Source organism: Acomys minous (assembly GCF_964271855.1).
Source record: "Acomys minous genome assembly, chromosome: 11".
Classification (NCBI taxonomy): Eukaryota; Metazoa; Chordata; class Mammalia; order Rodentia; family Muridae; genus Acomys; species Acomys minous.
The window spans coordinates 11,342,582-11,368,858 of record NC_140492.1 but is presented as its reverse complement, the minus strand read 5'-3'; the positions used below and the strand labels follow the sequence as shown (position 1 = coordinate 11,368,858).

The following is a 26,277-nucleotide window of genomic DNA, read 5'->3' as shown; positions in this document are numbered from 1 at the left end:
AGTGGTTTGCGTCATAGGAATCTGACTAAGGATGGTGAAAGAATGAAGAAATGACAGACACACAGGCACACATACAAAAAAGATGCACCAGATGCTTTGTGAATATTCTGATAGAGTCTTGTCTACTATACAATTACCTGGAGCCTCAGTATATTTGTTATTTATAACACAGGAAGAAGAGTTAGCTAGTTTCAGCAGAAGGTCTTCTTAAGGTAAACAGTCTCAAGCTGTAAATATCAAGGAGGAAGAAGCTGCAGTTGCTAGTTTTTCCATACACTGCTGAATTATTAGTAAACATTGTATATGCTCTCACTGTCAACAATCACACTCAAACCATAGGTAGGCCTTGTCATCTCTCTGAGCATCATACCCCCACTGTGAGGGTTGGCAAATCCCCATGGGTAAGGCATTGGCCCTTGGCGTAGGCATGCCCATGTCAACAATACACAGTCACTCAGGACTTCATCTACTCTTAACACATTCTCTCTAGGAGTCCACTGCTCTTATTCATCAACTCTCCAAATTCCTAGCCAAAGCTCAGGGAACATCACAGAAGAAGAGGCAGAAAGAATGTAAGAACAGGAGGTTGAAGAGCAGTACTGTGAAGTGCTGCCCTTGATAAGACATGGCTGCTACATTCAAGGAACTCATAGCAGATATGTACATGATCCATCCATTTAAAACTTCCATCATAAATCAGGAGAGGGTTCCTATGACCCCCATCACTAGGTGAGAAGTTTTTGGCATTTGACGGTTATTAAGTAGAAATGATCATTTATATTCAAGAGTATGGCCACTGGTCAGTTCCCAGTAACCCAGTGTTTGGCCCCACAGCATGTGCATAAGGGCAATACTGTTGTACTCAGAAGGTAAATAAATAAAACTTATAAAAGAAAGACATGAAGTTGTTAAGGAAATGGAATCCTATGGACAGTTGGAAAGATGGAGAGATGGCCAAGATATGCTGTGTACATGTATTAAATTTTCAAAAATAAAAGTATAATAAACATTTATATATGAAAATAAACATATTTCTACAATAAATTTGTACTATGTTACAGTACAAAGCATAGTAAGACTTGTTTCTTCTGGTAGAGTTGAAAATCTCATGTATATGTATATGATGTTTCCTGAATGTTAAAATATTTGCTCTAAAATATATGTCAATTTTGTTATCAAAAGTAAATTAATTTTGGTACAGACACAGCATTTCCTCAGAACCAGTCCTCAGCCTAAACTGAAAACATGGAGGATGCTTGTATTGACAGGTGGTAATCTGCACTGTACATACTAATGTAAGAAAGGGTCAAAATAACATGTATCTGAATTCCTTTATAAGAAAGAGATAACTTACTGCATGAGATGCCTTCAAAGTTTATTGGGTAATTATTGGCCTAACAAAGTAAGGGCTTAAAGTTGCAAAGTTTAGTTAATGTTTTAAAGACTTGTTAAAAGAAAATAGGCATAGGAAGCTTCCAAGTTAAGTGCTGAGTACCCTGGTTCTTCTAAGTCAATAGATCTTACCATTGTAAGTCATAGTATTCACTCAAAACTGCTGAGCAAAAGCAGAAAAGCTTAGGCTGGAGTAAACATATTTAAAATAACAAATATTTCTAGTTTTATTTATTGAAGTATTAATTTTCAGTGTAAGAAAGACAAAAAAATAGAATGCAAATCCATACTGCATTTTTGGTTTGAACAGAGAATAAAAATGCCAATAACAAATATTGGTAATCATGGGATATTCAAACATGAACAAGACACAGGCAAACTTAAGTAAAAGGCAAGTTTGTTTAGACTGAAAATTACAAATGTCTCTCAGTAGCTAAGGATGATCTTATAGGGTTCTATACTCAGCACACACACACACACACACACACACACACACACACACACACACACTCACTCACAGGTGGGGAGAGAGGAGGGAGAGAGAATAGAAATATCTTAAAAGGTTCTACAAATTGAAATTTGGGGACTGTCGAGATGGCTCAGCAGGTAAAGGTGTTTGACAAGAGGCCTGATGGCCTGAGTTTAATCTGTGGAACATATATGGTACAGGAGACAACTAACTCTGCATTTTGACTGTAAGTGTATAGATGTCATTTAATAAGCAGAAACTAGAAAAAGAGGGTATGAGTGGTAAAGAGGACATAATGTGCAGGGGGAAAAGATGTTGTCTCTATTGGGTAAATACACTTTCAAAACTTGGAGGTTCATAAATGGTCATCAATTTGAATGGAGTTAAAACCATGGGATGAGATGAAATCACCAGAATATATAATGAAAAAAATAAGATATCAAAATACTCTGAGGTAATACACATGGGTACCTACACACAGAGGCACACACACATATGCACACTCACCCATGTGAGCACATATACACTGGCACACACATGCACATATGAACTCACACACATGCACATATATACATCACAAAAAATGACTCAGGAAAGATCAGAAAAGACAGCAGAGAGTTGGAAGTAAATTCATGGCAAGTCAACCTTGGACTTTTACGATTTTAAGATGTAAGGAGTAAGACTGTTGAACTTAATAGCATAGCGCTCATGGTTGGATTTGATGAGAAAAGCCTAAGAAAAGATGGGCACATAAACTGTTGCTTCCTGTTCTTTTCAACATTCTCTGTACATCTCCTGGAAGTCATCCAGAAGGTGACTTACTTCTGATTAGTTTAATATCATTAAATACCAATTTCACTATAAATGAAGAAGATGTTAGCTTGCTGTTCCTGTTTACTCAGGTAATTGTTATTCCTTCTCAAATCTCTGATGGGGTTGAAGACCAGATAGTTTAGTTTTACAATTACGCTTAGCTGTTTAGGGGTTAAGATGTTTTTAGGTCTAGATAGATGTTTTAAGGTGATAACTGTGAGATATAATAGATATTGATTTACATTCAGAATTTTAAATGCACCAAGATAGGAAAGATGCTTTATTCAAGGTAGCCAAATACAAAGAGCCAAAACACTATTAATGTAACATTAATATAACTACTGATTTTTTGTGGTTCTTCTTCCTGTATGTAGTTTAATTTATATGTGTGTAATAATATAAATGTATACATACAAAATATAAAAATGAAATACACTGTCTTTTTTCTGGGTTTTGTTGACATTGCTACCATTAATAAATAAATGTTCAGAAATGTAACTGAGGAACTTGTATCATAGTGCAAAGAATAATAACAAATATTTTAAATAAATGTACACCTGTTGAAGAATCCTTTCTGCTTTCCAACATCTCTCAAATCTGTGCCAGTCATTTCCTTTCAAAATGTAAAAATAACATGTAAGATTGAGTTGGAATAAAAAATATTGGAGGTCATTTTTTAAAATGTCTAGTATCAAATAGAAAAAAAATCCACAATCCCTACTAAACATTATCCCAGGGCCTTTTCCTTTAAAAAATTATCTGCTTACTTCCTAGTTTTCCACTTCATGTCCTAACCAAGATACAACTTTGTACCAAGTTTATGATCTATATGGCTGAAGCACAGTCCATGTCTTCCCTAGATCTTGGGCACCAAATATGAATAGGCACTGACTTTATTTTCTTTAGTACACCCTCTAGATGAACTCTGCAGAACAGTTTATGTTCCAAGAGTTCTAAGTAGAGTTAATTGGCATCCATTCAGAATGCAAGGTAAACTCTGTTAAGGCATGCACTCTATGCCTTTCTGGTCATTTTTCAGTCTGTTCCTTTAAGATGGGGGTGTCTGGAGATTTTCTTTGCTCAGGCAAATGCTATGATACCGAAAGTAGTCAAGAATCCATTTAAATATGTAACGTGATTCTTTGGTTAAGTCAGAGTTATTAATAATCACAATATGTCTTTAGAAAATTTTTGTTTTACCAAAATACAATTAGCTTGAAGACAAACCTTAAAATATTAGATTTGGCTAGAGTGCTTGTACCATCATTAGGAAACAGACATCACCATGCTTCATACAAGCTCACTATTGACATATTAAAGGACTTTTTAGGTCCATGGGTGACATCATGTTAGGCCTCATTTAAAAAGAGTAATGGCTTATTGAAAACCATGTGGATTTCTGCCACACTATTTGCATTGTACTAAGTTAATGCCACCCATTCCTTAATGGCAAGGACATTTTAGACAGTCTGAAAGAGGAAGCAAGAAATGCATGTGCGATGTGCATTCAGTCCACCAAGATGACAACTAATTTGCATTAAAACACAGAAAGAGTTTCATATCATTTATTTCCAAGTCATCTGAAAATAGCATTTCACATACCTGAAAAAATGCTTGTGAATAATTGAGGGAAATGTTAAGACCTGACAGAGTATGCCTTGCTTTTCCATTTCTACAGCATTTCTCTTTCTCAGCCAGGGAACTTCTTCTTAGGGTGCCAAGATGGATCAAATACCACTTGACTCTTCTAGAAGCTTCTAGATGCTGTGGTTCAGGAATAGTGAACATGATTAAACTTTTTCATGAGGACTAAAAGGAATCTAAATGTGACCGAATGAATCGTTCATGACCCAGAAAAGTAACTCTTAAGATGAATATTTAGACATTGAAACTGTCCAATATGCCATGCAAAGGTCTTTCAAATTCATCCATCTCTTTTTTTTAAACATTTTTTATTTTTTACATATACATTTATATTATTCCACATATATACAATAAACTATCTGTAGCAAGAATAACCATGAAACAATCAGGAATTATATAAATGTTACATTCTTAGTGTTTTGGTTATTTGTATTTGACAGCCTTGAAGAAAACATCTTTCTTATCTTGGTGATCTAAAATTCTGAATGTAAATCTATCTCCGTCACATCTTGTCATTGTCAACTTAAAACATCTATCCAGACCTAAAAACATCTTAACCCCTGAACACCTAAGCTTCATTGTACAACTAAGCTACCTGGTCATCAACTCCATCAGAGGCTCGGGAAGGAATTAACTTGATTGATATGCCAAACTCTACCATATTTAACCACAATCTTTATAAAATAATTAGCTAAATGTTCTTTTCTTAGTGACTTGTTCATGCATCTGTGCATGTTGTGTGTGTCCACAAACATGTGCTCATGAGTAAACATACCCACAAAGACTGTATACAATGTTGTGAAACTGATTCCACATAGTGATGATAATGCAATCACCTGAAGGATGAAAATTCTGCCAGTCATTTATGCATTCTATTTGAGGTCAAATAATCAGGTCGGCTGTGTTTCACACTCCACTTGCAAGTTCTAGGCAACTACCCCAAATTACATAAACATGATTGCCAATGCTCAAAATACTATTAACAAATGTTTCATTTCCTATCTTCCTCAAATTATCTTCATACACTTGTGCTTTATCAAGATTTTAACAATTATCATATTTTATCCACACCATGATCTTGTCAGATTGTTTGAGTGCTCATATGATTTATCTGTTTTCATAGACTACAAAATTATATGCTGGAGAATTTAAGTGACTTGTCTATATTCACAAAGCCACAAACTTATCACAAGACCTCAGTCAACTACAATGTAGGTCTGGCTTATGATCAGCTCTCAAGAAACAGTAGATTTCACAGTTATTAAAGCTAGGGGTTCTTTGTACTAAATAATATTGTAGAAGCCTCAGTGCTTCATGGTCACACTACAATTATGCTCCTAAACTTGCAGTAAAATAATTTTAATTGCTTTAGAAGCATAAATCTGCTATATCTAAATCATCAAATGAATCCTTCTGTTAATAGTGATACTTATTTAAACATCATTTTTACCTTTTATCTATGCATGAATGTTTGTGGGTATGTTTGTATGTGTGTGGTTATGTGTATGCATGTATGCATGTGTGTGCGTGTGTGTGTGTGTGTGTGTGCATGTGTTCACATACATGCACATGCCCATGGAAACCAGAAGTGGTGTCAGAATCTCTGAAGCTAGTATTGTACAAGGTTGCAAGCTGCTCAGTATGAGTGCTAGGAACCAAACTTGAGTCTTTTGAAAGAGCAGCAAGTGCTTTTAACTACAGCCATCTCTTTAGCCTCGTTTGTTAATATTTAAAGAACACATTTAAAAATTTAAGATCATTTAGTGCATTACCTATTTATATTTTATCATTCTAAGAAAATATGATGTATATAGTTTCTTAAACTAACACTGGCTCATATTTCCTTTATACATCCCATTATTCTTGGCATAGTGTTAGTCACTTAGTAACAGACTGGCAAGTATAATTATATACTATGGTAAGTTTTAAATGAATTGTAAACATTCCAGATAGCATGTAGGAAAATGATCCTGTTCTAATGAGCACACAATTTAGACTGATTCTACCATAAAATTCAAATTATTGATCATACCACACTGGTATCCTTATAATACAGTGTTATGCTAAAAATAAACAGAGTTTGGTAGCATGTCCAAAATACATACAAAAATATCTTTACATTGGCTGAGAACTCAGATCATTCCAGAACATTGTCATAGGTTTACAAGTCTACATCACAAGAGAAATTTAACATTAATGAAATAAAATGTTGATGTTGTATAGGCATTAATTCTTCGGGAGAAGAACATACATTTTATCTGGTTTTAGGAAAGTTCGAGCTCACATGCTTGAGGCATTCCAATATTGAGCAATTAGTAATAAACAAGGATCCACAAATTAACGTAAAAGAGTGATTAGTGTTGTCTCAGAGAAATGAAAGGAAAAGAGTTGGAGAGTGTTATAAGGACCTATTTCAAAAGGGATGAGTTAACATTCTACCCCCCTCTCTAGCGCCTTCCAGCCCATGGTCCATTTTTATTTTCCTGGTTTTTGGGGTTACTCCAGGTGGTACACTCACATCTGGATATTTGCAGCTGGCAGTGTGGCTGCCTAAACAAGACCTGAACAATCACATGTAAGAGGGAAATCTCATGGTGCCCCAGCCCGAAATAAAGACCTACAGACAACAAAAGACTACCAAGAGGGGGAAAATTAGTCTTCCTCAGGGAGGTCCCCTTTATTGTTTATCCAACATAAAGTGGCCATCTCTGAAATCATATGCATGCAAACAACACTAAACAGAATCAGCATAGTATTTATGTATTTATTCACACATATATGCCATAACAATTAAAAAGTCCATAAATTTGAAATTGAGTTGGGGGTGACAAAAGAGAGGTTGGAGGTTGCATATATATATATATATATATATATATATATATATATATATATATATATATATGCAAGCAACACCACCCAGTCAGATGCAAATTGAAGATTTTCTTTTGGATTTGCAAGCATGGAGGTTTGGCAGAGTGATTAGGCGCAAAGCACAGTGAGAAAATTTCAGCTGAAGCAGATCCCCAAGGAAAAGACAGAGACAAGCAGAATTATGGACACTGTAACAACCATTAAAAATGGAGAGTGAGAACTGACTCTGACATGAACTCTGGTGCCCCATATTTGACTACTTCCTCATAGTGGGGAGTCCTGGTAGCACTCAGAGAAAGAATAAGCAGGCTACCAAGATGAGACTTGATAGCCTATAACCATATAGTGGGGTAGGAGGTTCCCCTTGTTCATAGACCTAGGGGAGGGGGACAGGGTGAAAGCAGGAGGGAGGGAGGAACGGGAGGATACAAGTGATGGGATAGCGACTGAGATGTAATCTGAATAAATTAATAAAAAATAAAATAAAATGAATCCACAAAAAAATGAAAGAGAATATGGAGGGGCAGTTGAGAAGCTTTGAGTGGAGGAACGGGAAGGAGGAAAGGGTGCACTTATGTTGCAATACCAAAAGAAAGCAAAAAGTGAAAGAAGAGAGTTTTAGGCTTATAAAATCCCATCAACATTTTAGAATGGATCTGTAACTGTATGAAAAAATAGAATGAAGGAAGGATCTTTTTAAAGGTGGGTTTCTCTGAAGAATGTTCCATGTTGAAAGGAATGTTCTGCTGGACTGGAAGTGCTGGTGATTTTGCAAAGAGAAATTATTCTAAGAGAGTAAAGAAACAGGATGCTAAGGACGGCATCTCCGTTTCTGGCTTATAGGTTGAAAAGGACAGGGGAGGAGTTTATCAGACCAGCAAATGCTGGAAGACAATGAGCTGATGGGGAAAAGCAAGAGCTCACGTGTGTTAGATTGAAGGAGCTAAGTCAACTAAGAAATACAGGTATATAGTAAGGGGTGAGGTCTTAAGAAATAAACCCTAGTCTGCCACACATGGAAATAAATAAGTTAAACCAAAGCAAAGGCACACCTTCCAGAGTCCACTTGACCCTAAAGGTCTCTGGCAACCATGCCCATCTTATCCTAATTTGAAGGATAAAAAACAATACTGTAAAGATTCCATTTTATGGTCTGTATAAGTGTGTGTGTGTGTGTGTGTGTATACATGTCTGTGCATGTATGTGTGTGTATTGGTGTGTAGGTATCCGTCTATGTGTCAGTGTGTCCGTGTATTAGGTCTATGAGTTGGCAACATTCTTTAGGTAAGAAAACTGAAGCTCTGGGAAATTTCTCTAGGGTCACATAAAACCAGAAGGAATGGATACAAATTAAATCCAGTTTTTTTTCCTTTCAAATTAACCAATTCTACTTTATCATGTCTACTGTTAAATATCACACTTCTCATCTGTATTTCTGACCTCTTGAGATATTTTCCTCCTTCCGTATACCTTGGCCTTTGCCAGGGTAGAGTGCTCCCAGGATAATCCTTGTGGTAAGTAATCGCCAGACTGGAAAACTGTCCCAAGTTATGACATTGATGCTGCTGAATGGCAAATGCTGAATCCTCTGAAGCAAGTGGATGATGGGTAAACCACAGGAGTCCTTGCTCCCTCCAACACTCAGAGAAGCAATTAAATATTGGAAGGGAACTAGGGTAAAATGCCATCTACTTCCTGTACGTTTCTACCCAACACTGGGCTACATGGATGTAAACAGATTGGGAAAGAACTTATTGTCAACCTGAAAGAAAGCTAGGGAAAAGCCTGCCCTGATTCTCCCAAGCTTTGTTGTTGTGAAGTAGGGCAACTATGTAAAAGTAAGGAAGACAGTATCTGTCACGCATCCTTTATTAAAATCCGTTTGAAGACCAAGACACTAAATTAGAATCAGGGACACACAAGGACTTTGAAGACAAAACCAAAATTGAAAGTAAGTAGCTACAATACAAATGGAAGTGCATAGGTTTGCAAATTAGTTTTGTGGAAAAGTTCAAGTTTCCCTATTCCCTTGGCAACCAGAGAAGGCTATATTACCTTCTTAGGCACCACACTCTTCGAAGAGTCTTCTTTAGGAAATCAGATAAATGTACAAGTGCCACTATGGCAGGAATACAGTACTCCTTAATAATACCAAGGGAACATAGAAAAGGGTCTTAACCCCTAAATTACCTTGAGACTAATATCTAAAAGAGGTTCTTTTCTTTCCTTTTCAAAATAAGAAGTTCAAGTTAACTGCAGGAATTTCCTGAGCTTGCTGCATTGTGGGTGTTTTGAGCCCTCAAGCTGATCACTATACGCTATCTCTATACTATTAAAAGAGCTTTGTTACTATTATTCTTAGGGTGAACTTGGCTCTGGATTAAGGATGTGTTTTGCTCCCAGGCTAGAGAACATTGGCATGAACACCATGTAGCAACCAAAAGCCAGGCAGATTTCAAATGATCTAAAGCCACCATTTCCCGCACTAGAATGATTTCAGTCTCCCAGGACAAAAGTCAACCATATATAAAGTCAAAATGAAAAATGTAAGTGACACGGTGCATCAAAGAGTAAGTAATTCTGGACATCTTTATCACTCCCCTGTTTTCTCTGCTTTCTGGAAATCTTTGCGTAAAGGGGGAGGGAACCTCTGTATTTTTAGTTTTCATACCTCCCTTGGCCATCGTTATCCAGTGTATGTCTGCACTGTATAAGTCCAGGGTTCTGTTAGGTTAGATGTACTGTAATCATGACAGAATTATTGCTACCTTGATGAACATGGAAATATAAGAAGCCATGGAAGAATTTTTGCGGATGTGGTACTAAAGTAACAACACTTTGGAAGTAGAGGCAGGGGGAGCAGGAGTTCAAGTCAACTTCAGCTAAACAGCACACAAGTTCAAAGTCAGCTTGTTTTACAGAAGGCCATGTCTTAAAAAAAAAGAAATTCTTATTATTTAATAATTTATATGTGTTGCTTATATTAGTGGTATAAGAAAATTTTTGAAAAGTAGGGAGGATATACCTTAAATATACATTTCCTTCAGTGCTGTGTTGTTATTGTTATTGTACTACTTTTCTTGGGGAGATGAAAATAAACATCTATTCACCTCAGATAAGGTACAATGACTAAAGAAATGATCCATCCAATTTCAGCTTGCTGAACCAATGATTTTTTTTTTGAACCAATGATTTTTATTCGGCTTCCTTGCAATAGAATAGTGGATGAAGGGACAATTACAGGAGTTGAGTGACTCAAAAGCAGCTCTATCACTGAAAGTCTCAACAGTCATGGGCACAACTTCACAAAAGCTCCACCACATTCCCCTCCTTCTGTTAAGCTTATACCTCCCATATACTTTAACACTCCCAAGATCATATTCATCCGGGACTCAAGAGAGAGTCTTGGCTGGAATCCCAGTTGTGGGATGCTGTGATCCTTCCTCTTTTGTTTTCACTAGGGAGCATTAAGTGTGCCATTACCAACAGAGACCTGGCTATCACTGTATTCCCTTTGCTCTGTTGCCATGACTATGGAGCCACACATTCTGTAGGTCACAACAACAACTTCTAATCCATGGTAGCCAGTGGTCACATTTGTGTCCTTGCCTGAAGCATATAATTTTTCTCCCTCACTGCCACCCCCACTTTAATTGGATACTTATACCCTTCCTTATTCTTTTGCAATGTGCCCTGGGCCTTCGGAGGGTTTGCTATGTTTGATCCTTTATGTGTGTAATGTGGCCACTAATGCCACAGCAGCAGTCATGAATTCTTAGAAGGTTTATTATAACTCTATGCCAGTAACCATTTTCCAGGGAAAAGAAGCCTCTCTCTACATACAAGCCACATAGTGCTGGTGATGTAAGCAGTAAATATAATATAAATAAAGAGGCTATTTACAGGGCTGGTATACACATTTAACTATCAGGGATCAAAATCTGTGCTCTGCTTAATCTGTGAATTGCCTTGGTAGAGCCTACTCATCAAGAAAGAACACCAATACATACTGCACGGAATAAGTATCCCATCAAAATTCCCCCCAAATATTGTCTACACTGACTTCCCAGATGTGCAGAAAAGAGACTTGCTTTTCTCATCCATAGAAGTGGTGATATAGTTGTCACAATAAAAAAATCATGCCATTCTATACCACATGGAAAAATGGGATTGCCATTGTGGATATTCCTCCACCAGATGCACCATCTTCAGTTATGTCTTATTACCCACAGCAGGAATCAAGGCCAATATTACAAAACATATATATGATCCTGTCTCACCCTACAGTTGTACACAAGTTTATCATGTTACTTTTTTCCTGTGGAGACAGTAACAAATGTGAATTTTTTTTAGACAGGGAATCAACAAACTAAAGAAACAATCTCTTTCAAGTCTAACTTAATAAACCAATAAACTTATTGGACTTACAGGAGCATGAGTAACTTATAGGAATGTGGGAGACTTGGAGGGGGGATCCAAGATGGCGGCCAGCAGTGTGGACAGTGTTTGGAATGTGGGGGACTTAAAAACAGCTGAATTTCTGAAAGTCATATATACCATTGGTAACAATGTAAATCTATATCATAGAGATCCCCCTTCAGTAAATCTTTGCCTGCCATGTACTCTAGCATGTTTCAGCATCATGTTAATCTGGAGGTGGACATACAAGAGTAATGGTTAACATGCCGGTAAAGGGTCCTGTGATCTTTCCAATTCTCTTCTTCTAGGAAGTATCTTTCCATTATTACAGATCTAGCACCACTATATAGTTCTATTTCTTCTGTTTCTCTGATGATGGATCCAAGCATTCTTTAGTTCAACATATCAACCTCTGTTCTTGTCTATGCTCTTATAACATTTATTTTTCTATAACACATACAAAGGTTTGTAAAATTGGCATAGTGATATTTTCTGTATATTACCTAATTTCTTTTTTTTTAAATGGAGATATGAGATAGAAGTGAGATGGCTAATTTTAAGTGATTTAATTTAAAAAGTGGGTCCCTTGTGGAGGCATAGGGTGAAAAAGAAAGCACATTATTTCTGCCTGGTTATTAAATAAAACATTTTTAACTCATAGTTACTAAAATGTTTATGTAGCAGGTGATCATTTATAAAGCTTTCTTATCTAAATATTATTTTTAGTTTTTGTAAGACATTTCCAGAGAAGATGAAAAACTGGTGGAAATGCACATTCATACTCAGACAATGTTACAACTTGGTTTTGTTTGTTTGTTTTTGCTTTCTCTAAAATAAACTCCATATAGAAAACTGTTTTTGGAAAATCAAAAATCAGGGACTGCCCTTGTTAAATAAATCATATATAAAAACAATCAGAGTTAGCATGAGTGGAAATTGTATATTTCACTGAAATCACAACAAACATTTTTAAATAACAGGCATTCGTTCACTGATATGAATATGGAATCAAAACATTAGAAATAGTGCAATCACTCTGGAGAGTAGAGACAATCCTTCTTCGCACTTCACAGCCTTTTAATGCTACCTATGCTTGCTGACACATCACCATGACTTTACTACCCTGGTCCCATACTGCTCTTGTGTATCTATGTACTAGTCTGTGAATCTAAGTATACATAATTAGATTGGGGGAAGATACGTAATTAGATTTAGTCCAAGATTATTATCCCCTTAGTTAAGAACTTTAACTTAATTACCTCTTAAATCCTTCCAAGTAAAGCAAAGCATCTAGTCTCAGAATTAAAGGAAATAGATTAGGGGATGGCACCATCTGAACCACTATACAGACCTCTGTCTACAAATAATAAATTGAGGTTATAAAAATCATTATTTCTTTTAAGATTATATTTTGATGTATTAGTATAATGCTGCTTGCATAACAGGGATGTCATGTATCTTTCTACCAAAAAAGAAGTATTACTGAAACAACAAATGATGATCTTCAATGAACTGCCAAGCAGAATCTGTGAGTCCCAGTTTGATTAAACGACTATAATGGTTTAATATGCTGGACATTTGATTAAGGGTTTTCCATGAGTTTTCTGAATAATCTGCTACTCGCTGTGTGTGGATCCTCCCTTGTCATTGGACCCTTGTCATTGGATTTTTGGTATACCTTTCTAATGAAACAGTTTCTCTTTTCTATAATCCATTCTTTTATAAGGAAAAAGAGTCACCCAATCCAGCTGGGAAAATCCTAACCTCATCCTTACTTATTAGTGAATCAGAAGAAGGCATAGAAACTCAATTATGCCAAGAGCATGTGAAGGAGTCTGATGAGAACGTTAGTGAAATAAATTTTCCTTGCAGATTGCATTGAGTTTGTGAAGCCTGCCTTGCAGAACACAGCATACTTAATGGCTCTAACAGTAGATGCTAGAAGCTCAGGGTAAAGGTGTTAGCATTGTTTTAGTCCCTTGACACTCTTTCTTAGCCTATGAAAAGCCATAATCCCTTTGTGTCTTATATATTCTTTTCTCTACTCATGTTTGTATGAGCCTTTTACTTTTGAATGTTTCTTTAGTCTATGTTCTGCCACTGTAGCATGAAAACATAGACCATGTAACTTATAATAATAGAAGTTTATTTGGCCAGTGGATCTGGAAACTAGCAAGTCAACAAGCATGCTATATATTCAGTGAGGGTCTATTTTAATGACTTTTCTCATGGCTATAATAAAACACATGTCAAGAGAAGCTTAAAGAAGGGCTCATTTTGACTCCTGGTTTGAGAATATAATCTGTCATGGTCAGAAAAATACTGTAGCAACAGCAGTTCTAGCCAGTGTTTAATTCCACATTTTTAACTAAGAACTAGTATATATGGAAATAAAATGAAAATTGAACAGAAAAAAAAAACATTGAAAACAGAAGATCTGGGTTCATGAGAAATGGTAGACCAAAATTAGAAAGAAGGAGTAGAAACAAAGGGTTAAAAATAACATGGGATCTAGAAATGCAAGGAACTCAAAGGAGGAAAGACAGAAAATGGTCCACAGACTGTTAACAAGTGAGGATGTCAAAGCCAAAAAACTGGTCAAGGACAAAAGACTGAATTTACAAAGTTGTAAGAGACACAGTTGACTTCTTCATACACTCTGAATGTAGGAAGCAAACCAAACTGGATAAACCATTAAGCTAATTTCTTTATCAAAGAGTTGTGTGTGTGTGTGTGTGTGTGTGTGTGTGTGTGTGTGTGTGTGTGTGTGTGTGTAATCGTTAGCACATGGTAAGAAACCAGATTCTTGAGGAATCGTTCAGCTTACTAACTGCTAAGCTCTTCTGCTTCGTACTTATCTTGTGGGCTATGGGAGCTTCTATGATCTGGATAAGTGTGCCCCAGAGGTTCAGGTGTTAATGGCTTGGTCTCTAAGACATTGATATTGGAAGGCAGTGGGGCATTTAGGATGTGAGCTCTATGGAAAATCCTTAGGTAATTAGAATGTCCACTAAGGATGGATCAAGGAGCCATGTCCATAGAGACCTGTTGCTAACTGGTTCATGAAATGAGCCATTAGTTCTACTGTACCCAAGTACTGCCATTTTGTATCCCCACCAGTGGCTCAAATCGGTGAGAGAAAACAAACAGCGAGAGTTCTTGAGCTATATAACCCTTTTTCTTCTAAATTGATTACCCTGCCTTTTCACTGTAGTGATGGAAAGCTCACTAATACAGGCATAATCTTTCTGTGAAAGGACAAGTACAAGAATTTTACAGTATGAAGTTTCTTGCTACAAAAACTATGTGGTACTTTGAATCCTCTAACTTCCAAAGCTGGTGTTCACCTTATAAGAGAGTGAATCAAAAGCTAAACCCCAAACTCACAAGATAAATCACTGCTATTTTGTAATCTTCCTTCCCATCTCTAAAAATAAAACATTATCTATCTGAATCACTATTTTGCTTATTAAAACATGATCTACAAATTGGATGCATAAAAGGAAAATAATTTTTAATATCAAGAAACTTTGTGAACTACAGACATCAGAATACTTGACAAGTTATATGTAGAATTAAATCGATAAAAAATTGCAAAAGGTAGTGAATACTTAAGATTGTATTTTATTTGATATATATGTATATATGTAATATGATATATGTAGAGACTTCTAATCCACAACACACTTATAAACATGGAAATTCTGTGTGAGTATGTGTGCACATGTGTGTGTGAGTGTGTGTGTGTGTGTGTGTGTGTGTAGATTGAGAGTATTATGCCATGATAGAAGGTAAATTTTTTGTTCTAAAACTGCTCCACTAAATATATCATATTTTATAGAGAGGCATATTCTTTGACCTCCAAAAAATCAAAATCTCAGCTTCTTATAAAATAAATAAGGCAATTTTGTGATGCCCAAGTTGTTAAGTAGAATGCTTTTGTATGTGTATAGTAAGATAGACTTGGGATCTGAACTTTTATTACTGATTTTATGGAATTATTTGGTTATACTAATAACCTCATAAAATTTTTTTAGATATAGTAATTTGTGGCACATCTCTGTTACCACCAAGACTGGCAGAGTGTTGATTTGTGTGAGGCAAAAGGAAGTCTAGTTCAACATGACTCAGTGGCAGTGTTGGTTCAAACTTCCAAGTCTGACACTGGAAAGTTTATTTTAGGCATATTTTTAAACAACACAATTTGTTTTTTTTAAGTTTCCCTGTAATAATTAATTCAATTCCATGTGTACAATAAAGCTTAAGGCATGATTATGCTGAAATTTATTTTAAAGTACATGTGACTTCTTCCATAAAGACAAGTTCTATAGATTGACTACATGTGACATCTATGTATCTGGAGGAAGACCTTGTGTGGTCTTAGTCTCACAGACAGTGAAAGGTCACCAGGTTTTAACAACCTCTGCTCCCATTTTTAAGTGACATCTCCCATAAAGATGGGTTCTATTAACTGAGAAACAATGATTAATATAAGGATCTAGGAAGGATAAATTCAGATAAACATAAGACTCTAGGGGAGCCAGGTGTGGCCAGGCCATAAAGATAGGGCAGACGTCACCAGGCTATAAATCAACATTCCTTCCAAGACTTATGGGTAGAAAACAAGTTATACATTGTTTTTTCTGAAGAAACAACCCTGCGTAATTAACATTTCTGTTTTTGCAAGTGCTGATATGTACACACAACGACCTCTGTGTCCATAACATGTAATTCTCTATCATCACTTTCCCCTGGTGGAGCAGCCTTGGGAGGCCACAGAGAAAGAAGATGCAGGCAGTACAGATGATACTTGATAGGCTGGGGTCAGATGATAGGGGAGGAGGGTTCCCCCTTTCTGAAGACTAGGGGAAGGGGGAGAGGGAACAAGGTAGAAAGTTGGGACAGGGAGGAGATGAGGGAAGAGTCTACAACTGAGATGTAAAATGAATAAATTAAAAAATTTTTTTTGGTTTTTTGAGACAGGGTTTCTCTGTGTAGCCTTGGCCATCCTGGACTCACTTTGTAGACCAGGCTGGCCTCGAACTCACAGCGATCCGCCTGCCTCTGCCTCCCGAGCGCTGGGATTAAAGGCGTGCACCACCACGCCTGGCTAAAATTTTTAAAAAAGAAAAGAAAAAGAAAACTCTATTATACCTTTTATCCAATGAGAATTAAACTAAAATCTTTAAACTTATAAGAAGTATCGTTTCTTGCTTGGAATTCTATTTTTTAAATTATTTTATTAAATTTTTTCATATGTATATTTTGACCATTTACCTCCTCCTCAATTCATCCTTTATAATACACCACAGAAGACCTCAGCTTTCAATACAAAATGACAAAACTACAATATTATCCCACATTTTCTTATCTGTTTGTTTCGGACTAATGACTACTGAGAAGACATTACTTCCTGAAAATGTCCACTTACCACATCTACAATAATCAGGTATTGTTTTTGAATCCCCCATGTTAGCTTGAGAATATGTTAAAGAATACAAATATGATTATTTACATATTATTATTTACACAATGGTTACTTTCTTTTTCACCAAATGTTGAAGCAATTGAAAATTAAAAGGACTAGGGCTGGGAGATCAAATATCAGGCAAAAGAGGGTTCTGCAGGGCCCTGCATAAGCCAACAAACTTTCATCATGTCAGAAGTCTGAGGAAAGCTATTTTGCACTTAATATTTTTGTGGTTAGTATTATTCTTCAATAAATTTCTCCAAAATTTATTTCTCCAGAATTAAGTAATCAAGTTACAAGAGGCAAAATCTGGATTGTAAGTTAACCATTACATATCTGGGCCCGGGGTCCTGCTCAAACTATGGCGCCAGCCAAGGACAATACATGCAGTAAACTTTGAACCCCTACCCAGATCTACCCAATGGACAGGACATTCTCCACAGTTGAGTGGAGAGTGGAGACTGACTTTCACACGAACTCTGGTGCCCCATATTTGACCACGTCCCCTGGATGGGGAGGCCTGGTGGCACTCAGAGGAAGGATAGCAGGTTACCAAGAAGAGACTTGATACCCTATGAGCATATACAGGGGGAGGAGGTCCCCCTCAGTCACAGTCTTAGGGGAGGGGAGTAAGGGGAAAATGGGAGGGAGGGCAAAATGGGAGGATACAAGGGAGGGGATAAGCATTGAGATGTAATATAAATAAAATAGTAAAATATATGTCAAAAATCACTCATCCATTGTTGGGCAAATAGTTCTTGACTTCATTTGCTTGGTTGAATTTACTAATAATATTTGGAAGATGTAGATTAAACAACTGAGCTATTCTGAAAAAATATACTGATGTTTTGATAGAAATATAATTAAAACAAGAGAAGAATAGATACTTTCCTAATATCAGGCAAGATAATGAACCAAATTAATACTAAAAGTGAAATATTTGAGTAAACTATTGTCAAGCAATAAAATTACATAATTAATGGTGTGCTTTATATATTAGCTTGTACACACACACACACACACACACACACACACACACACACACACACACACAATCCAGAAATTTCCCTGAGACTTTCAAATTTTCAAATAAAAAAAAAACTATTATTTGGAATTTCCTACAGAGCGATTTGCTTTTCTATACATCCTGACGATTCTTGCTTAGGTCACCAAGTGGTGAAAACAAATCTAAGGTGATTCTACTATTACTAACTGTGTGACTGCCTCAGTGATGGCTTAGGTAGATAGAAAGTAGCTAAGATGACAGCTAGACAGGTATATATAGATAACAAATGACAAGATGTCGTATAAATGAAAAGTGGATTGGATGCCACAAACTAAGTCTATGGCTAAATACTTTCCATACAGTAAATGTCTTGTAAGGGAAAAAACCAAGGTTATGTGGCACACCGAGGTCACATTCTTCTAGGGCTTTTCACTTAGCACCACAGACTTAGCACTTCTTATTATCCATCTGATGGGTAATTGGAAATAACAAATCCAGGCTCTGGAAGGCACCCACCATTTCATCATACCCATACCATATACCATGCTCTTATCTAAAGAACAGCACAGAGTAGAGGAGTAAGGAGACTGACACTTACTCAACTTTTGATCATTCCCTACCTCCTTTTCAATGACAGAACAGTCGGTGTTCAGGTTTTAAAGGGTTTTTAATACCTAGGACCAAATTTGACTAAGAAGGAAGAGGTACAGAGGAGGGAATTGTGGCCTGTAGAGAGAGGAGTACACTGGTTTCACATCCTGCCTCTTGAATCTGTGGGCTTATTAATGACTCTACTCACAGTCCCAGGGTGAAGAAGCTCATCTCATCTCCTTCACATCCTTTCTTTCTATGATGCATAGTTTAGGAAACACTCTTTGTGCTTTTGGTTACTCTGGAATATTCCTCTGAGCCTCTCAACTATCCATGCACCAGGCTACATTGTTGGTACTCATAACAACATTCCAAGAGGTCACCATGTTATTCCCAAAAGCTGATCAATAACTTGATTACTACTGGTTTATATTATCCCACGGTCATCCAGACTACAATGGTTCAGAACTCATCAATAATAGAGATTGCTTTTTCTCATGATATCTCTTTAACTGCAAGCTCTGTAAGCTTTTAGGAATATGGGGGTGGTTTGGTGCTTACTCTTTTAAAAAACAGCCACTTTCTCTCAGGTCCCCAACCAACACTGTAGTGTGGATGTAAGGCCTATGTACAGCTTTTTACCATTTGCTTATCAGTTTAAAGCAGTTATCTGTAGAACATTACAAGATGGACACGTCTATCCCCTGTGACAAAGTAAGCATAGAAAATTAAGACAAATGAGATGATTGCACTGGGACCCTTTTCCTTAATTAATGCAAATTCATTCTATTAAGTCAAAAATTCTATCGAAATCTGAGCAATAGATGCACTAAGATGATGATTTAAAGGACTTTGTAAGATCACAGCTAGTTAAAAATAAAAAGACTTCCTTTTAAAATTACTTTATAATGCAAAATATATATTAGTATATAACAAACAGATATGTTATTCATTATTTTATCAGGTATTATTAATCACTATATTATTAGTAACATGATTTACATGGCACATATAATATCATGAGTCATTCCAATTAACTGAACAAAAATACCAAGGAGATAATTAGTGTTCAGGCTAAAACAATCTCTGAGTAAAAAAATAAAATCTAGTTAATGAAATATATATATGTACATATATATCCAGTAATATGTATACTATTGAAATGGAATTTATTTTAATAAGGTATAAAACAGTAATTACTAGACTTGGGGTGAGGATTAATGCAGATGTGAGTCAAAGAGAACAAAATTTCAATTAGGTAGAGTAGATGATTTCAAAAGACCTGTTGTAAGTCATTGTAACTGTGGCTAATAACATACTATGTATTGCAAGTTATTGAGAGCAGTTTTTGTGTTTTACCAGATCCACAAAGAAAACACATCTGGAAAACAGTATATATCTGAAATAAAGAAGTATATTTTATGCTATTTTTCTCTCAAAATATACTTCTGGCATTATGAATTGCTTTGGTATGAGAGTCCTCTTACACAAGTTAAAATAAACTTAAATTAAATGTTTTTAAATCATAAGAATAGAGGGGAAAAAAGAATCTTTTAGGGATCAAATCATGGTATATTTTGCAGTTATTACTTTTCCAGGACATTTAAGATATTGTATCTGGAAAACAGCAATAAGAAAATGAGATCAATAAATCACATATGAATGAAGAGTCTACTATTATTGCCCTCTATGTGGGAATAGTGTACTGGAGAGCTGAAATTATAGAATACCAAAGCAAAAGCAGCCACTCATGAGTAACTCTATTGTTGAATTGAAGAAATAATAGAATAAGGGGAAAGTAATTCAGTTCAAGATAAAGACTATAAATATCCTCAAGATATATAAAAGATGATTTTTTTTAATTTTCAACATGAGAAAGTCCATCCTTAGTTGTCCTACATGGACAGCTATGGGCTCACCGCTGCTGTTCTTAGAAATCGTCACAAACTTAGTGGCTCTAAACAATGTAGATTTATATTCTGCTAATTCTAATGTTCAAGGATCCAAAATGAGTGTCCGCAGAGTAAAATCAAAGTTTTGACAAAGCCCCTTGTTCCTTAATGAGCACAAAGGAGAAAAACCTAGTCGCTTTATCTGTGAAGCTTCTTTTTTATTATTATTTTACATTATTTATTTATTCATATTACGTCTCAATTTTCATTCCATCCCTTGTATCCTCCCATTCCTCCCTTCTATTTTCCCCTTACTCCCATCCCCTATGACTGTGACTGAGGGGGACCTCTTCCCCTTGTATATGCTCATAGGGTATCAAGTCTCTTCTTGGTACCCTGCTATCCTTCCTCTGAGTGCCACCAGGCCTCCCCATCCAGGGGACATGGTCAAATATGGGGCACCAGAGTTCATGTGAAAGTCAGACCCCACTTTCAACTCAACTGCAAAGAATATCTTGTCCATTGGCTAGATCTGGGTAGGGGTTCGAAGTTTACTGCATGTATTGTCATTGGCTGGTACCATAGTTTGAGCAGGACCCCTGGGCCGAGATCTGCCTTTCATAATGATCTACTTGTAGGTTTTTAGGACCCTCTGGGTCCTTCTATTTCCTCATTCTCCCTTGATTCTCTCACCTAGAGTCTCAATAGGAAGACTTCCCCTCTGTCCCACTTTCCTGGTAAGCGAAGACTTTCTTGGGACATACCCCTTGGGCTAGTGTCCAGATATAAAAGAGTATATACCATTAGAATCTTTCATTATGATCATTTCTAGTTCAATCCATTTGTCCACAGATTTCAGGAATTCTTTGTTTTTAATAGCTGAGTAGTATTCCATAGTGTAAATGTCCCACAGTTTCTTTATCCATTCTTCTATTGAGGGACACTTAGGCTGTTTCCAGGTTCTCGCTATTATAAGGCTGCTCTGAAGCTTCTTAAAGTTATCCAGATTCCTTAGACTAGCTCTTTTCCCATCCTCAAAGCTAGAAAAATAACATCATGGTGCCCCTGAGACCCTGGCTCACTTACTCCCACAATAGCCCTTATGATTACATTGGTTCCATCTGAAGAAAACAAAGTAATTTTTTCATCCCAAGACCTTCACCTTAATCACATTTCCAAATCCTATTATCATGTAAACTAACATTTTCATGGTTGTTGGGAATTAGGGCATGTGTATCTCTGGATCTCGTGAGGTAGGTGGCATTATTCTCCTACCAAAATTGTGATCTGGCATTTCCATTTTGCTAAAGAAAGATATTTCCTATTTTGCAACTACTAATTATATTGCATCTGAAATTTATTTTATAGATTCTGTGCAAGATGGTTTTTAAATGCCTGGAAAGAGTTCACAAAGATAATGTGTTTTACTCTAAAGATTTTCTTACTTTCCTATTAAAATTAAAATGAAAGTAAAATCTATCTGTTCTGTGACCCAAAAATGACAAGCTGAGTGTAAGCAAACAAATACAAGGAAATCCTGTGCCCAAAACAATAAAGTCAACTATAGCAAGCTCATCTGCAATGGGAGTAAAGCAATCTGTTCATAAACTAGATAAACTTAAAATGCAAAGTTCTGCCTTTTATACACTTGATTTGTCAGGTGAAATCAAAGAAGTAATAAGTATCACATGTGACACTTGCTAATTGATTCAGTCAAAAGTTATATGGCTTTAGGAAATTATCTTGCGAAGTTGAGTAGAATTATAAATGTTGTATGAAGATGGATACTCATGGTACATACAAACAGAAGAAAAGTCTCCAGAAGAAATGTAACTAGAGGTATGTTCCAGGCAGCTGAAGAATGTCTGCCCTAAACAAAAGCCTGGTAACTCCACATCATCTTCTTTCAATGTGATAATGTCTGGAGGTTACAAATCAGTGTGAGATAAGCATGCAAGGATAATGTTTCACTACAAACTAGGCTAAATACCAGCAAGTCACTGTGGTAGATACCTATTGATGCATACAAATTACTTCAAAGTTTAATGGCTTACTCCAGCAAATACTTTGATCATGTACTTCCTACCGGTCAAGAATATAAAAACAACTTAACTAAGCAAGTTCAAGGTCAAGGTGTCTGACACTGACTCTGAGATGGCTACAGTTTTCTCAACTTTCAGTCACTTCGCTGTAGGCACAGATTAAAAGACATGTTTTGCAGCTATCTTTTCCAAGCTTCTGACAATTGACAAAAATGACAGTATGACCCATCCAAAAGGAGCTAAAGCCATTCAAAATGTAAGTCATAGCTCTCCAGGGACAAATCTGAGAAGTGGTATATTATAACCTCTGTCATATTCTACTTATTAATAGTGAAACAATATATTTCAGCCTATTTTCACTGCCCAGCAATTAAATACTAGTACAAATACCAGGGTCTTCTGACAACTCATTTAGAGTTTGGTGACTGCAATCTTCTGAAAACCCTGTACTGTTTTCACGTTGATAAAGAAATGGAGTGATGTTAAAGCTACATTTCAAAAATCAGTGCTTAAATCTATCAAAATATATAATGGCAGATTCTAGGGTAACAAATCATAAAAATTTAATGTTAGTCAGTAATGTGCTGCTGCCATGAGAAAAGGAGCCAACATGCCTGCTACATCCCAGCTGTGGTTCTCACCTCCAGAGTTCTAGAAGATGAAGCCCATTTCCATCCCTGAGATTACAATTTAAATAAATGTATTTTGTTCTTGAAAGCACTAATGAGCTCTTTCAAGTTTTCCTATGCTGTGGGAGATACGTGTATTCACAGCTCTTAAGATTTCAGAGAAACTGCTCTGAGACGGGATTATCAAGGGCTTATTATCAAGTGTTGGCTGGAACACACAGTAAATACTTTGGGTTGCCTTAACCTTTCTCAAAAAAAAATCTTTGATGAGTGGGCTGTAAATAGTCATTCCCAGACAGGAATCAGATTTTTGCAGTTAGAAACTATGTCAGTATTTTATGTTTTGTAATGTGTGGAGAGGAATGAATGAAATCATGTTGAGAGACAGGTTTTTACAAGCCAGACTTGAGTCTTCATCCAGATGAGGACCATGGCTGTAGTCTGGTCAGAGGGAGAATAGCATTATGCCCATCTCATCTCATTTAAAGCCATCCATTCTTTACAGAGTCCTCATTCACCAAACATATTAACATCCAAGTCCAAGCATACCTTGATCATTTCTGGGGAAGACAGGCATTCCTTTATGTACTCAGCTCTCCACTGGTGACTAGACTCCCTGGTCTAATTTATGAGCCTCTTCTTTATTCCCTGCTTTGCTTGCGGTGTGACTCCATGACTCTCGGTCTCCCCCAAAGTAGAATTGGTTCATTTGCTAACTTGGCTGGGTGAAGAAGCCAGCTGGCTCTACTTACTGTTTAGGGGACCACGGAGAGCCCAGAGCACAGTTCCTCCAGAGCCAGCCAGGCAAACCCCAGAAAAGCAGCCAGAAATTTATGAATATTTCCAGAGCTGGCCAGCTATGCCTGACATCTGTGCTCCAGAACTGGAAAGCTTCCAGCCTCATTCCAAACCCACAAGGCCCACTCTTGCCCTGCCATGTCACTTCCATTTTCTGTCTTTTTCTGACACTCTTGATGGTCCATGTCTGGCTGGTTGTGATAGAAAGAACCAAACTTTATTCTTTTTAAGCTTCTCTAGAATACAGAGTTCAGCATGCTTTTCAAGCCAGAAGATCCTTATTAACAACACTTCAGCAAGACTTGGGTTTCCCAGCATTCAGTTTTATACTCTGGAATAAGGACACATGCAGGATAATATCAACTCGGAATGAAATGTAGTGATGCTACCATTAGCACTACCATTCTCTTGATGTTAATATTTCTGTTTTCTATGACATATCTCACAACAGCTAATTTCATTTTCTTTTCTTTTTACGATTCCCAGATGTTTATAGAAAGCAGTTGCCTTGCAAAAATAAGATTTTGTGACTTTACCAATAAATTTGGAACAAACTTATTTTAAGAGAGAACAATAACAACATTGAAGAATTTACCTTAAAAGTGAAGTTAATTGGCAAAAAGAAACAATCTATATCAAAGGCGTATAATGTGGGGGCGTTTTAAAAATACATGACAGCATTGCCATATTCAAAATAACCAACACATTGATCTTTGAAACTCTCATTGTGTGTTTTTAGGACAGAGAATGCGCTTCTAAAGCAAACTTCATGTAAACAATACAGAATTATCCATGACACCCATCCAGGTTGTGTGTTACATTCTGTAACTTAGTCATCTAAAAACCAAACTGTACACTTTTGACCAGTATCTTTGTATTTCCTTTACATCCCAGCTCTAACATCTACCCTTCTAGATCCCCAAGCCCCATTATAAGCCCACAGAGCCAACTTTTATGCACTGTAGCTTAACAATACTTGAAATATGTCTCCAGGTATCTCAAAGACACAATTCCCTGATCTTTGAGTAATATGTTTTGCCTTTCATGAGGCTGATAGAAACAGGAAATTAAATAACCCTCCTATAGTTCCTGCTACCAGACAAATGTAAAACTCATACTTATTTCTCTGGAGAAAAATGCCATTAATCTTCTGTTCCATGAGTTTCCTTCGAAAGAAAATAAGCACTGAAGTCTTTGCATATCTTAACCTTCATACTGTCATCTCAGGGCATCTCTGCAGACCAGAAGGTGAACATCTCTGCTTCTTGTGGTGAGAAGGGAGTGCTTCTCTTTCACATTCATCCAGGTTGTGTGTTCCAGCCCTGAAGGTAGTCACCACATAACCCAAAGTGTTTACCTTTGATCAGAATCTCCCCATTTCCTGAATGGGTGACTTAGCCTAGAATCACAGTTCTGAATTAATGGAACTAATAAGCACCTTGTAGTAGAAAATGAAATCTCTTATATTACCAATGTGATAAGATTCAGTGACACCTATGTGAAACTTATTAAATGCCTAATCTTCCCGAACTGTCTGGTGTCATTAATTCTTTTTATTTTTCTTTCTCTTTGGACTGGCTTATGTTTATGACACCTCCAAACACAATGAATAGAAAGAAAACTTTTGAATCAATTAATCATATTCAGCATCATGCGCCGAACATGGTCTGAAAGTGAGTGAGTGAGTGAGTGAGTGAGTGAGTGAGTGAGTGAGTCGTGATGCACTTTGTGTAAAGAGAAGAATGGCACCCAAGAACTCAGGAAATGGAGCAAAAAGCAGATGAAGAAATGCCAGATCCAATTCAGCAAATAAAATTAGGCAAACCAGGCTGAAGCACATGGCTTATACATCAGAGTTAATGACAACACACTTCCTCATTTAACAATTAGCTGTGCTCTGGCTTTGGTAATCTACTGCCAGGCAAAGGCTCTGCCACATTTTTTAAATGAATTTTCTATGCCTCTTATGTCTACTTCCTCTCTATCTACTTTGCCCATTTACCCATGTAATTTGCTTTCCACTCTAACAAGGTACTAAGTACCTGCTTGTAAAGGTCACCAATGACTTTCAGATTGACACATCAGGTAACCTTCTTGTAGGCTGTATTTTATAGAACTCAGGTACACTTGACGCTCTTTTAACAGTTTTTTTTCTTAACCTTGACTTCAATGTCCCAGCCTTAGTCTTTTATTTTACCTATGTCTTCTTCATGACTATTACTAGTATTTTGTCTGCTTTTC

At 36.6% G+C, this 26,277-nt stretch overlaps 1 long non-coding RNA gene across 1 annotated transcript in view; it reads left to right on the top strand.

The window, feature by feature from the left end:
* The window catches only part of LOC311609341, a 98,945-nt gene that overhangs the window by 70,071 nt on the left and 2,597 nt on the right, over window positions 1-26,277 (top strand). The window contains exon 3 of the long non-coding RNA XR_014783361.1: window positions 16,921-17,057. This is a non-coding gene — a long non-coding RNA (uncharacterized lncRNA). The remainder of the gene's footprint in view (window positions 1-16,920; window positions 17,058-26,277) is intronic.